The sequence below is a fragment of the Ursus americanus genome, chromosome 30, assembly GCF_024610735.1.
Source record: "Ursus americanus isolate L20-20 chromosome 30, mUrsAme1.1.p, whole genome shotgun sequence".
Classification (NCBI taxonomy): Eukaryota; Metazoa; Chordata; class Mammalia; order Carnivora; family Ursidae; genus Ursus; species Ursus americanus.
The window spans coordinates 26,890,210-26,904,277 of NC_142156.1; positions in this window are offsets into that span (position 1 = coordinate 26,890,210).

Genomic DNA, 14,068 nt, shown 5'->3' on the forward strand with positions numbered 1-14,068 from the left:
AAACAATGTATGAACAAATACAGTATATCAGTAAAGAGACAAATTATAAAAAGGAACCATAGAAATTCTGGAGCTAAAAATTACAATAACTGAAATGTATTTTTCACCAGAACAATTCAACATCACATTTGAATAGGACAAAGAATCTGTGAACTTGAAGATAGGGCAACTGAAATTCTGCAATCTGAGGAACCCACAGGAAAAGGAATGGAGAAAAATGAATAGAGCCTACCGGACCTGTGGGACACCATAAGTGGATAAAATGCATTATGGGAGTCACAGAAGGAGAAAAGAGAAAGGGACAGAAAGAATATTTGAAGAAATAATAGCCAAAAACTTCCAAATGTGGTGAAAGTCATGAATCTACAGATCCAAGAAGCTCAACAAACTCCAAGTAGACTCTGAGAGACCCACACTGAGATACTTTATAATCAAACCACTGAAGCCAAAGACAAAGAGATGATCTTGAAAGCAACAAGGAAGAAGCAACTCATCACATACAAGAGATCATCAATCAGATAAACAGCCAATTTCTCATCAGAAACCACAGAGGATAGAAGGCAGGGGATGATATATTTAAAGGATTGAAAGAAAAAAATATGTCAACCAAGAATTCTTTATCTAGGGGCGCCTGGGTGGCATGGCGGTTGGGTGTCTGCCTTTGGCTCAGGGCGTGATCCCGGCGTTCTGGGATCGAGCCCCACATCAGGCTTCTCCGCTATGAGCCTGCTTCTTCCTCTCCCACTCCCCCTGCTTGTGTTCCCTCTCTCGCTGGCTGTCTCTGTCAAATAAATAAATAAAAATCTTAAAAAAAAAAAAAAAGAATTCCTTATCTAGTAAAACTGTCTTTCAAAAACGTAGGAGAAATTAAGTCATTCCAGAAAAACAAAAGCTGTAGGAGTTCATTTCCCCTAAACCTATCCTACAAAAAATGCTAAAGGAACTCTTTTGGGTTAAAATGAAAAGGACACCAAACAGAAACTCAAACTCTAAGAAGATCTCTGATATAGGTAAACAAATAGATAAATGGAAAAGTCAATATCATTGTATTTTTTACTTTTAACTCCATGTTTTATTTCCTACATGACTTAAAAGACAAGTACATAAAACTATAAATCTAGGTTCTTGGGCACACATTAAATAAAGATGCAATTTATGATAACAACAACATAAAGAGAAGGATAGAGCTGTAGAGCAGCAGTGTTTTTGTTTTTGTTTTTTTAAGATTTATTTATTTATTTTAGAGGGAGAGTGCGAGCAGGGGAGCCTGATGCAGGGCTTAATCCCAGGACCTTGAGATCATGACCTGAGCCAAAGCCAAGTGTTGGCTGCTTAACCGACCTAGCCACCCAGGTGCCCTGAGTGGCAATTTTTGTATGCTAATGAAAACACAACATACCAGGCACTGGGTGGCTCATTGGTTAAGTGTCTGCCTTCAGCTCAGGTCATGATCATGGGGTCCTGGGATCAAGTCCCGCATCGGGCTCCCTGCTCAGTGGAGAGCTTGCTTCTCCCTCTCTCCTTGCTCCTCCCCCCTGCTCATGCTCTCTCTGTCAAATAAGTAAATAAAATCTTTAAAAAAATTGTTTTTAAATAAAAAAAACCCCACAATATACCAAAACTTGGAATGTAGTGAAGACATTGCTCAGGGAGAATATTTGTAGCTGTAAATGCCTATATTTTAAAAAGAAGAAAGACATCAAATCAATAACATAACTTTATACCTCAAGGAACTAGAAAAAGAAGTTCAAACTAAACCTAAGACTAGAAGAATAATAAAGATTAGAACAGAGATAAATAAAATATAGAACAGAAAAACAGTAAAGAAAATCAATGAAACCAAGAGTTGGTTCTTCAAAAAGATCAAGAGAATTGATGAACCTTTAGCCAAAGTCACAAAAAGGAGAGGAGACACAAATATCTAAAATCAGAAATGAACGTGAATCATTACTATCAAACTGGCACATAAAAAGCTATAATAGTATGAGCAGTTGTATGCTGATAACTAGATAACTTAGGAAAAATACCAAGAAACACAAAAATTACCAAAACTGATTCAAGAAGAAATAGAAAATTTGAACAAACCTATGCAAGTGAAGAGACTGAACCAGAAATCAAAAACCTTGCAACAGCAAAAGAACAGGACCCGATGGCTTTGCTGGTGAATTCCACAAAACATTTAAGGAAGAATTAACACTAATGCTTTTCAAACTGTTCCAAAAATATAAGAGGAGGGACCACTTCCTAACTCATTCTGTGAGGCCAGCATTACTCTGATACCAAAGACAGATAGACATCAGAAGAAAAGGAAATCACAGACCAATATCCCTTATGAATATTCATGTGAAAATGCTCAATGGAATACTAGCAAACCAAAGCCAACAACATACTTGAAGGATTATACATTATTACAAAGTGGTATTTATCTCAGAATGTGTTGGTTCAACCTAAAATCAACTGATATAATATATCACATTAAAAGAATGGTAAAAATGATCATTTCAATTGATACAGAAAAGGCATTTGACAAAAATCCCACACCATTTTATGATAGAAAACACTTAGAAAATAAGGAGTAAATGGGAACTTTCTTAGCATAATAAAGGTCATTTGTGAAAAGCCCACAGCCTGGGGCGCCTGGGTGGCTCAGATGGTTACACATCTGCCTTCAGCTCAGGTCATGATCTCCGGATCCTGGGATTGAGCCCCACATCAGGCTTTCTGCTCAGCAGGGAGTTTGCTTCTCCCTCTCCTCCCCACTGGTGCTCTCTCTCACTATCTCTGTTGCTATCTCTGTTTCTCTCTCTCTCTCAAATAAATAAAATCTTAAAAAAAAAATTCACAGCTAACTTCGTACTCCATGGTGAGAGACTGAAATCTTTCTAAGATGAAGAACAAGACAAGAGTACTCACTTTCACCACTGCTAGTCAACATTTTACTGAAAGTTCTAGCCAGATCAATTAGACAAGAAAAAGAAATAGTTGGCATTCATATAGGAAAGGAAGAAGTAAAACTATCTGGATTCACAGGTGACATGTTCTGTTTTTAGAAAATAATAAACAATCCATAAGAAGTTATTAGAAGTAACAAATGCAGCAAAGTTGCCAGGTACAAGATTAAAACACAAAAATCAGTGTGCTTCCTGGAAGTCGACTCTCAACTATAGAGAATAAACCGATGGTTACAAGAGGAGAGGTGGATGGGGTCATGGGTGAAATAGGTGATGGGTATTAAAGAGGGCACTTGTGATGAGCACAGAGTGCTGAATGGAAGTGTTGATCACTATATTGTACACCTGAAACTAATATTACACTGTATGTTAACTAACTAGAATTTCAACCAAAAATGCACAAAAAAGAAAAAAAATCAGTTGTGTTTTTACATATTTGCAATGAACAGTCCAAAAGGGAAATTGAGAAAACAATTGCATTGACAACAGCATCCAGAAGAATGAAATACTAGGAAGAGGTTTAACCAAGGAAGTGGGAGACTAGCACACTGAACGCTAAAATACATTGCTGAAAGAAAACCCCCCAAGATGGAAGGACGTTCCATGTTGATGGAATGGAAGATTTAATATTGTTTATTTTTTAAAAAATTTTCAAAGATTTTATTTATTTATTTGAGAGAGAGAGCTAGAGAGAGAGAGCATGAGCAGGGGGGAGGTGTAGAGAGAGAGAGGGAGAAGCAGATTCCCCGCTGAGCAGCGAGCCCGATGCAGGACTGGATCCCAGGACCCTAGGATCATGCCCTGAGCCAAAGGCAGACGTTTAACCAACTGAGCCACCCAGATGCCCAATTTAATATTGTGTAAGTAGCATTACTGCCCAAAGCAACCTACAGATTCAGTGCAATTCCTATCACACTTCTAGGGTTTTTTTTTTTTTGTCCAGAGATGGAAAGACCAATCCTCAAAATTCATATGGAATTGCAAGAGGCCCCAAATAGCCAAAACAACCTTGAAAAAGAACAAAATTGTTGGACTCACACATCCCAACTATACAACTTACGACAATCAGAACTCTTTGGTACTGGCATGAGGATCGACACATGGGATAGAATTGAGAATCCAGAAATAAACTCATACATCCATGGGCAACTGATTTTGGCAAAGGTGCCAAGTCCATTCAATTACATACTATTTTAAATAATCATTTACCAGTGTTTTGGGAGCAGGACCTGGAGACGGTTCATGCAGAGCTGTGCTGCATATTTCCCCACCAGGTGGCAGGAGAGGTGTATCAATGGCTGAGAGGAGCACACGTGCTTTTCAAAAGCTCGGGAAAGGAACCTAGAGACGTAATATTAACATGTCCTAGATGATAATGAATAAAAGAAGGAATCATGACATTGGTGCAGGTTGTAACAGTGCAAGTGTTATGAATGATAATAGCAGGACATTTAGAATCTTCCTAATCACCACTTTACTTGATAATGATGAAATATTTTTGTTTTGTTTTGTTTTTCTTTTTCTAATTAGGCTCCGTGCCCAAGGTAGGGCTTGAACTCACGACCCTGAGATCAAGAGTCACGTGTTCCACTGACTGAGCCAGCCAGGTGCCCCAATAATGACCAAATATTTTCCTAAGAGTGCTGGCCACAATAGTGTCTGCAAATCTGAAGTTGCTAGATTTTTCCCAGTCCTGTCTTCTTGCGAGAAAACCGATGAGTGTTTTGGACACCACCCCCTGAGTCACAAGCCGTCTTCTGCAATGCCAGCAGGCATAATGGGAAGGGGGTTTGCAAGCTGGGAAGGACATGGTGTCTTCTGTTTCTAGTGAAAAACTATGTAAGCTGTGTGGGATAAAGTGCTCAGAAGCAGAAATAAAGAGCAAAATTTAAGCTATATATTGGAGGGACTTACTTTGGAAATTGTATGTAGGGGTTTGGGATAGTTCTGAATTTAGAGGACATGTCTTTGGATTCCAACAATATTCTCTAGGTAGGACCTTAGAAGATCTAGATGCATATGGCCCTCTGCCGTCTTGTTCTGACAGCATGGCAGTGTGAAATCTCTGTAAATCCAGTCTTTACTGTCGCTGTATTTGAGGGTCAAACACCAGAGACTAACGAGCCGTGGGGGACGTATGAACCGCTGAACCACTGTATCGTACTCCTGAAACTAATATAACACTGTATGTTAATTAACTGGAATTAAAGTAAAAACTTACCCCCCCAAAAAAAATCACAGCTTAATTTTTGTTATAATCCTGGGATAATGAAGCAATAACCATGGCAAATGGGAAAGAAACAGCTCTAAAAGTTCTTTAAACTTCTTACCTACTGGGAGATTGATTTTCTCTCTGAATTAAAACACTGTTCTGCTACAGCAGTTTTCAAACGTACTTATTTTTAGCAACAGACTCTTGTAAAAATGAAATTTTGACACAAGGTCTCAATATATAGAATCCAAACGGATAAAATGCAAAGTAGGACTCTCAGTTGAAAGCCTCTCAAGAGGAGGCCGGAGGGCTTCCCAGCCGGGCGACAGCCGACAGCCGGGCGACAGCCGGCTCTGCCAGGGTTCCTGCAGGTGGAGCCCCACCCGCCCCGTGGCCAGGCCACTCCCAGGTTCATGACTGCCGTGGAGTCATCCCTGACTCACTGAACAAGCAATTACCAAGTGCTTACTGTTTGCCAGGTCCTGGGACGGATCCTGGATACACAGAAATGAGTAAGGCTCAGTCCTCATCCTTGAAGAGCTCACAGTCACGTGGAGGACTCCTTTCCACACTTCAGGGAGCCTTATAACTGCCTAGGCTGCTCATCGAAAATGTCTATTTCTGGCCCCCCCCAACAGATGCCAATTTTAAGGTAAGAGGTGGAGCCCAGAAACCTGCCGCCTTAATAAGCATCAATCTAGCGGGAGAGGCAGAAACACAAACAAGCAGAGTCATCCTAGAATGTCGTGCTACAGTCATGGTGGAGGCGTGTGGGAACAGTCACAGGAGGACAGGGGAGTGAGAAGAGCCGGCGGGGTGGGGGGTTTGTCAAATGTAGCTTTGGAGAGGGTGCGACATAGACTGATGACACCAGAGTGACGTTTGGGCATGGGAATGGCACCATTCGGAGAGGCTGGCTGAGTGGCCTTGAGATCAGCTAGGGGGCCATTGGAGTAACCCAGAAGAGAGGTGGAGAAGGGCTGGGCTAGGTCAGCGGTGGCAGGTGGTAATCCAATGCTAACAATGAGAATGGCTGACACTTCTTTTTTTTTTTTTTTTTACGATTTTATTTATTTATTTGACAGAGAGAGACACAGCGAGAGAGGGAACACAAGCAGGGGAAGTGGGAGAGGGAGAAGCAGGCTTCCCGCTGAGCAAGGAGCCCGATGTGGGGCTCAATCCCAGAACGCTGGGATCACACCCTGAGCCGAAGGCAGACGCTTAACGACTGAGCCACCCAGACACCCCCAGCTGACACTTCTTGTTACTTCCCACCAGTCACTGTACTAAAGGACTTGCCCTAGAGTCTCATTTAATCCTCACAAATCCTACAGGGTAGCTACTGCTAGTATCCCCATGTCATAGATCATGACACGAACATTTGGAGAGGTCAAGAAATTTGCAGAAAGAGAGCCAGGACTGGCACCCAGGTTTGTTCATCTGCAAACCTATGCCTTCGACTACAACTGTCAAATCACACTGGCTCTTAAAGCATATAGAATAATGAATGGCTTAAAACAATCTGTAAGAGGTAAACTCTAAAGGACGTGACGACTGGTTGGATGTAGAGGGTAAGGGATTACTCTAGCTTGGGGCATCTGGGTGATACCATGACCCTGGAAAGTGAATTCTGGAAAGGAATTTGCTTACGGTGGAAGATGCTTGGGCCATGAGGAGTTTGAGGCACGGACCCAGGGGATATCCCGTGGGTAACCGGATAGATGGGTGGGAGGCTTGGGGTTGAAATGAGATCGAGACACAGGTTTGGGAGTTTGTAGAAACCATGAAACTCAGTGAGTTCACTCAGGGAGAAGGCGTAGAGTGAGAAGAACAGAAGAAGGCAGAGCGGGGAGAGGAATCTGTGAAGGAGACCGAGAAGGAATATGACTCAGCAATGAGATGTCATTGGAGCCAAGGTAGCAGAGTGTCAAGGAGACACCGCTCAGGAGTTCAAGTGCACTAGAGAGGTCTAGGAGGGAGGCTGAACAACAGCCACTGGATTGGACAATGGGATGGCTTCTGGTGACCCTACCGAGAAGAGTCTCGGGAGCCCGTCACACATGGGGAATCTAATAAGTAGTAACAAAGCGGGGAGAGCAAATGTGGACTCTTAAAGACGGAGATGAGAAGTGGGGAGACATTTTTCATAATACTTACAGGGGAGTGTAGCAGCCGGAAGAGAAGTTTCAGGAGCTTTACACACACAGCTTTGACACTGGCCACCATAAACTCCTAGGACGGCACGTGTCCTTCATCCTTCCCCTCGTCGCTTTAGTAACCGCACAAGTGACCCTGGTTTTCAAACCAAAAAAATGTGGAGGAGGCTTTTCAGCCAAAGGGAAAGGCGAGGGATGACTTTTGCTCCTGTCTTCCATTCCTTGCGAACTTTCCTTCGTTCCCACAGCTGCCGTGGCAACAACCAATCCAGACCCGCGCTGCTGTGGGAGGTTCAGGCAACAGCTGAACCTGTCATCCCGTCTTCGCCTGATGATTACTGGGGAAACGACTGGATCCTGTGCGTGGCGTAACCAACGAACACACGGCCAGTCGCCCTTTTCACGGGCACCTTTCCAGTTCTACAGAAATCATAAAACTAAAACAACAACAAAGAGCTGTTGGGTGGCCCTGGATCAGACCCATGTGTCACCTGGCCGTGAGCATGCCCGCCACACCTGCCGGAGTCTGTCCTGACTGCTTCACAGAACGCGTGTCACCTCCTGCTGAGTGTCCAGGAACTGCCTAGGAGCCGTGTGTCTGCCCAGCACCCCCTAAGCTAGCCTCCATTTCTGCTTGAATATTCCTATGGAACAAGAGCATTGTTTCATTTCACATTTATTTATTTACTTATTTGAGAGCGAGCGAGAGAGAGCGCGAGCACATGCTGGGTGGGGGGGAGGGGCAGAGGGAGAGAGAGAAGCAGGGTCCCCGTTGAACAGGGAGCCTCGCACGGGGTTCCATCCCAGGACCCTGAGATCGTGACCTGAGCTGAAGGCAGATGCTTAACCGACTGAGCCACCCTAGGGCCCCTCATTTCACATTTAATTAAAAATAACAAATCTTTGCCTCTTTAAGGGGAGGGTGATTGGGAATTGCTCCTCTGTTTTCTGCAAACCCCAAGCAAGGAAAAATCCCCCTACCTGGTTTGTTTGGGATGAGCAGGGGTACAGGAGCTCAGGTCCTGGGCTCCTCTAAGGACCCACAGACAGGTGCAGAGTCAAGCGGGAGATTTGGAGGGTTTTCTGTGTGGGGGTTAAAGTTAAAAGTTGGCCGTATTTATTTATTTTTAAGATTTTATTCATTTATTTGACAGAGAGACAGTGAGAGAGGGAACACAAGCAGGGGGAGTGGGAGAGGAAGAAGCAGGCTTCCCGCTGAGCAGGGAGCCAGACTCGGGAGCCAGATGTGGGGAAGCCACACTCGGGGAGCCAGGGAGCCAGATGCGGGGAGCCAGACGCAGGACTCGATCCCAGGGCCCTGGGACCATGACCTGAGCCGATGGCAGACGCTTAACGACTGAGCCACCCAGTTGCCCCAGAAGTTGGCCTTTTTTATAATCCAGAGTAGATATGGAGTGAAATGCCCCATGGGTGGAAGAAATGGGAGCTATGGAAGGGATGGCTAGTGGAGCAGGTACCTAGGAGACAGGGGACCCAGAAGAGCGGGGTGGTCACCTGAGACTGGAGGGTGGGAGGGGAGCTTGGCCTGGGTCTAGCTCATGATAAGAACCACTATATATTGGACACCTGCTACATGTCTGACACTGGTGGGCGCTGACAGCCATTGTGGCCCATTCAACCATTCTACAGACAAAGAGACTCGGGGTCAGACAAGTTAAACAACTTGCTCAAGGTCATACAATTAGTAGTTGGTTATCCAGTGTCGAACCTGGGCAGCCTCCCTCCGGGAATGGCGCTCTTAGCAGCACGGCACACTACATGGCCCAATGGGTTTTAAGCAAAAGGCCTGAAGTTGAAAGAGATCACACCTCTTGGCTTAATTGTCTCCATTTAGCAAGAAGTAAAGTCATCTGCCCAGAGTGGGGGGGACAGGAACTGAAGGGGAGGCATGGAGACAGTGGTAGAGGTTGGCAATCACCTGGGGGATGATGCTATTCAAAGACAAGGAAAAGTGTCCTTAGAGGGTCTGGATGAAACAGAACACCTATTGTTCCCTCTGCAATTATCTGTAAGATTGTGACCTCTTACCAGTAGCACAGAGTCCTCTGGGCCCTGACCAGAGATGACAGATTGTAGCATCTGTCCAACATGGAGGGGAGAGAACTGGGGTCAGTTCTTTGTGAACTGTGACCTAGGAAGTTCAGGAGACACTGACAGAATGGGAGGGAATGGAATGTTCCAGGGGTGAGATGGACTGGAGGCTGTTTTCAGAGGGTGGGTGTACCAGTTGGGGGCTTTAGGCTAAAATATGAATTCAAACGACATGAAACAATGAGAACACTTATGGCATGGCTGTGAGTCCCTGGCTAAGGGTGTTTCAGGCTGGCTGAGAAAAGGTTCACCATTGCCTTTTTCCTATCAGTTTCCATTCTCGGTGCTGATTTCATCCTCCTGCTTGAAGCAAGGGGGTCACACCAGTTCCAGGAATTAAGCAGTGGAAGTGATGGTTTCTGGTGACTTGCTCTTTGGAGCAAGGAACTTTCTCCCTCCAACCTCGCAGCAGGCTCCCTCATGCTCCGTGGCCGGCACTGGGTCACAAGCTGGCTCCCAAGCCTCAGACCTCAGCCCAGACCTGAAGCAAGTGGGGTGGGATCTGCCTTCTCTGAACATTTATGGATGTGAGAGAGGGGCCACCTAAATAGTCATTGTCCTGTTGGGGAGAAGAGACAGTCCCCCGTAGTAAGATACTGGAGCTTGAGATGTTTAAGGTGGAATTTGAAACATAAGCAAGATCCAGGCAGCAGGCCTGGTGGGGAATGGGTGGCTGAAGCAAGTGGGGACAAAGGTATCTAAAGTTAGGAAGGTCCAGGAATCAGAAGCCAGGACTTCTTCTTCTTCTCCTTCCTTTTTTTTTTTTTTTTAATTTTTTATTATGTAATGTTAGTCACCATACAGTGCATCCTTAGTTTTTGATGTAGTGTTCCATGATTCATTATTTGCATAGAACACCCAGTGTTCCATGCAATACGTTACCTCCTTAATACCCATCACTGGCCTATCCCAATCCCCCACCCCCTCCTCTCTGAAGCCCTCAGTTTGTTTTCCAGAGTCCATAGTCTCTCGTGGTTCATTCCTCCTTCTGTTTACCCCGCCTTCATTCTTCCCTTCCTTCTCCTACCGATCTCTCTGCTATTTCTCATGTTCCATAAATGAGTGAAACCATATGGTAATTGTCTTTCTTTGCTTGACTTATTTCACTCAGCATAATCTCCTCCAGTCCCATCCATGTTGCTGCAAATGTTGGGTAATTGTTCTTTCTGATAGCTGAGTAATATTCCATTGTATATATGGATCACATCTTCTTAATCCAGTCATCTGTTGAAGGGCATCTCGGCTCCTTCCACAATTTAGCTATTGTGGACAATGCTGCTATGAACATTGGGGTGCATATGGCCCTTCTCTTCACTATGTCTGTATCTTTGGGGTAAATACCCAGTAGTGCAATTGCTGGATCATAGGGTAGCCCTATTTTTCACTTTTTGAGGGACGTCCACACTGTTTTCCAAAGTGGTTGTACCAACTTGCATTCCCACCAACAGTGTAAGAGGGATCGCCTTTCTCCACATCCTCTCCAACAATTGTTGTTTCCTGCCTTGTCCATTTTTGCCATTCTAACTGGCGTAAGGTGGTATCTCAGTGTGGTTTTGATTTGAATTTCCCTCATGGAAAGCCAGGACTTCTGCATGCATCATCCACACAGATGTGGATGGTGCCCGGCTGGCTCAGTCGGTAGAGCATGCCACTCTTGATCTCAGGGTCGTGGGTTTGAGCCCCACGTTGGGCGTGGAGCCTACTTAAAAAAAATAAAATAAAATTTGGGGAAAAAAAAGAATTAGGGCACTATATGGCGAGGGCGGGGCAGTGGGAGTGGAGAGAGGAACCCGCAAGCCAAACGGCCAACTCCTCAGTAAACGACAGGGATGAGGGACAAGAGGGAAGGAGGGTGGGCGGTCCTTCCTTTCCTTCTCCACTAAACCCAACTGATTATAAGGTCTTCAAGTGTTTTCAAGTCTTACCCCCACTGTGCCGGCCCAAGAACTCATTTATCCCCTCTGTGCTGGGGCAGCAGCTGCTAGACCGGCCACATGAGAGTCCACTGAAGCAAAAGCCCCTGGGTGGATTCCAGGCATTGGTACTTTTCACAGCTCCTCAGATTACTCCCACACACAGCCATGGCTGGGACCACCGCTCTACCTCTCACGCTGTGGCTCCTTATCGTCTCAAAAGGCAGTTGGAGCAGATCCCTCCTACTCACTCAGTGGAATGAATGGATGAAGCCCCTATTCCAGGCACTGGGAATAGAAGAATGAAAAGCACGTGGTCGCCTCTCCGCCAGACGCCCACCCCGGGGATATAGGCACTCACATTGCCGCAGTAGAGACCCGTGGGTGCCTCCAGACAGGCAGGCTCCACAGCGTCAGGGTGACTCTGAAGACAGACTGGGACAGGCGAGGCTCTTGGGGATGTTAGCAACTTCATCTCCATTGCACTGAGCCCCCCACAGCCAGCCAAGTGTACTTCCCGGATCTTGCTTGTATTTTGAACTGTTTTGCCTCAGAGATCTCAAACTCTAAAATCTGTCAAAACCCCACTGTCTTCAAAATAAAAATCTCAACTTCTTGGAATGAAATATAAGGCCCTTTGTGATATGGCTCCTTGTCCACCTTTCTAGCTTCAATTCTTGCCACTTTCCCTGGGACCTTGCAATCCAGCCCTACAGGCAACTTACAGCCTCCTAAGAGCCCTGTACCCTCTCATGTTTCTGGATTTTTGCATCTACTTCTCTTTTCATCTGGAAGATGCTTCCAGGACAAGCACGGAGAAGCACATTCTGGCTGGAAGAAATAGTATGGGCAAACGTCTGGGGATGACAAGGAAGCACCTTGCCCAATCCGGCTGGCAGACTGGGCAAGGTAGATCTGAGGCAGTTGGTGTCCGTCGGCATCAGAGTCCCTGGGAGAACTTGTTAAACCTCAAATGCCCGTCCCCCTTGGCTCCCCCTGTACTGCATGGCGGGGCTGAGGGTGGGGCCCAGGATGTCCATCTCTGAGAGGCTCCCAGGTGCTGCCGCTGCAGGTAACAGAGCGAAGGAAAGTGTGGTCTTGGCCCAAAAATGGAGGTATCAGGATAGGACTTCAAGCAGGGAAGTGACTTGTTTGTTGTTCAACAATTATTGATTCATTGTGTACCTACTATGTTTCTGACTCTGGAAATACCAAGGATAAGGATAACCTAGTTCCTGATCTCAAAAGGTGTTTCAGCCTGGCGGGAGAGGCAGAGCAACGCAGGTGATCAGAGTGCACTGTGGTGAGTCTCGGAGGGAGGAGCGCATAGGCTGCGATGTCGTCATGAGGACAGAGCCGCGCAGAAAGGAGGACACTTGAGCTTGGTGTGGCTGCCTGAGAACCCACAGCTGTGTGTCAGGGAGACCTGAGGGCAGGGCAAGGGCAGGTGCCTGTAAGGCTGTGCAGCGTTGTCCAGGGACAGAAGTTGGTCCTCATCTCTCCCCCCTTCTCGGTTGCCCAGCGTCACCACTGCACAGCACGGCTCTGTACCAAGGTGCCACCTCGTTACGGTCTTAAGATGCAAACTCAGCAGCTCATCCCTCTCAGACCTGGAGCAACCTGCAGGAGCCGTCTCCCCTACAGGGTGTTCTAACTCACCATCCGGCTCCACTCCTTAAGCCTCACGCTCCATCTGCGTTTGCGGAAAATGCTGATTGTAAATGATGACGCTTTTTAAAGACCAAAATAACAGCACCTAGCTTCCTAGTGCTGAGCACATAGGGAGTGCTGCACCATGGGCCTGATCTTAATGGCGAGCCACTGTAGCACGGGTGTGAGGGGGAATCCTGCAAAACCCACTGTCCAGTCCTACATGGCTAGCTGAGGTCTGTCAGCAGCTCCGCCCTCCACGAGCCCCCAGAGGAAATGCTGTCCCTAACCCTCTGTGTCAGCAGTTCCATCAAGGGCCTCTTCGGCCAGGTGGCCCCTCCATTCGAGCACACTGCATTGCTCTGTGGGTTCTCTACCTAACTGCCCCTAGAAAGGACAGAGCTTGCCCCTCTTTTCAGGATGCCAAGGCAAGGCCTGGGAATGGCCAGTGCTGGTTTTCTGCTCCATCCCTTAGTGGGTGAACCCCCAGAGAGCTTTTATACTGACTTGACCCCCAGTTTGCTCATCTATAAAACAGGCATAGTAGCACCGACTTTGGAAAATTACTGTAAGGTGAAACCCATAGGTGGTAAAGGTCATCGTAAGTAGACAGTAGCCTAACCTAGGTCTTTTGGCTGTTTCTGTGAGCTCTTCCCCCTCCACTTCCAACGGGCTCAGGACTCCCAGCCAATGCCAGGTGCTGCGCTAAGCACTGGGATTCAGTAGCAGGCTAGAAGAGGTCCCCTGCCCTCACACCCCATCTCATTCTGTGCAGGTTTCTCTTCTTTGCCAAACAAGCATCTGTTTCTTTGCACCTGAACTTTGGTTGTGGTAGTGCAGAGTAATTACAAACCTAAAAAGCAAAAAAATTGATTTTTCCCTGGTGCAAAAGGAAAAGAGCCTCTCCTCTAGAAAACTTGTAAATTCTTTGTCCTTTCGAAATGTGTGTAAATTCTTTGTCCTTTCGAAATGTGTGTAAATGTTTTTAAAAAGCTAAATGTTTTTAAGAAGTAGGCCTTTTGCCAGTTCTAACCCAGAAATGTTTTTTCTCAAGGTCCTGGGAGCCATCTCTCT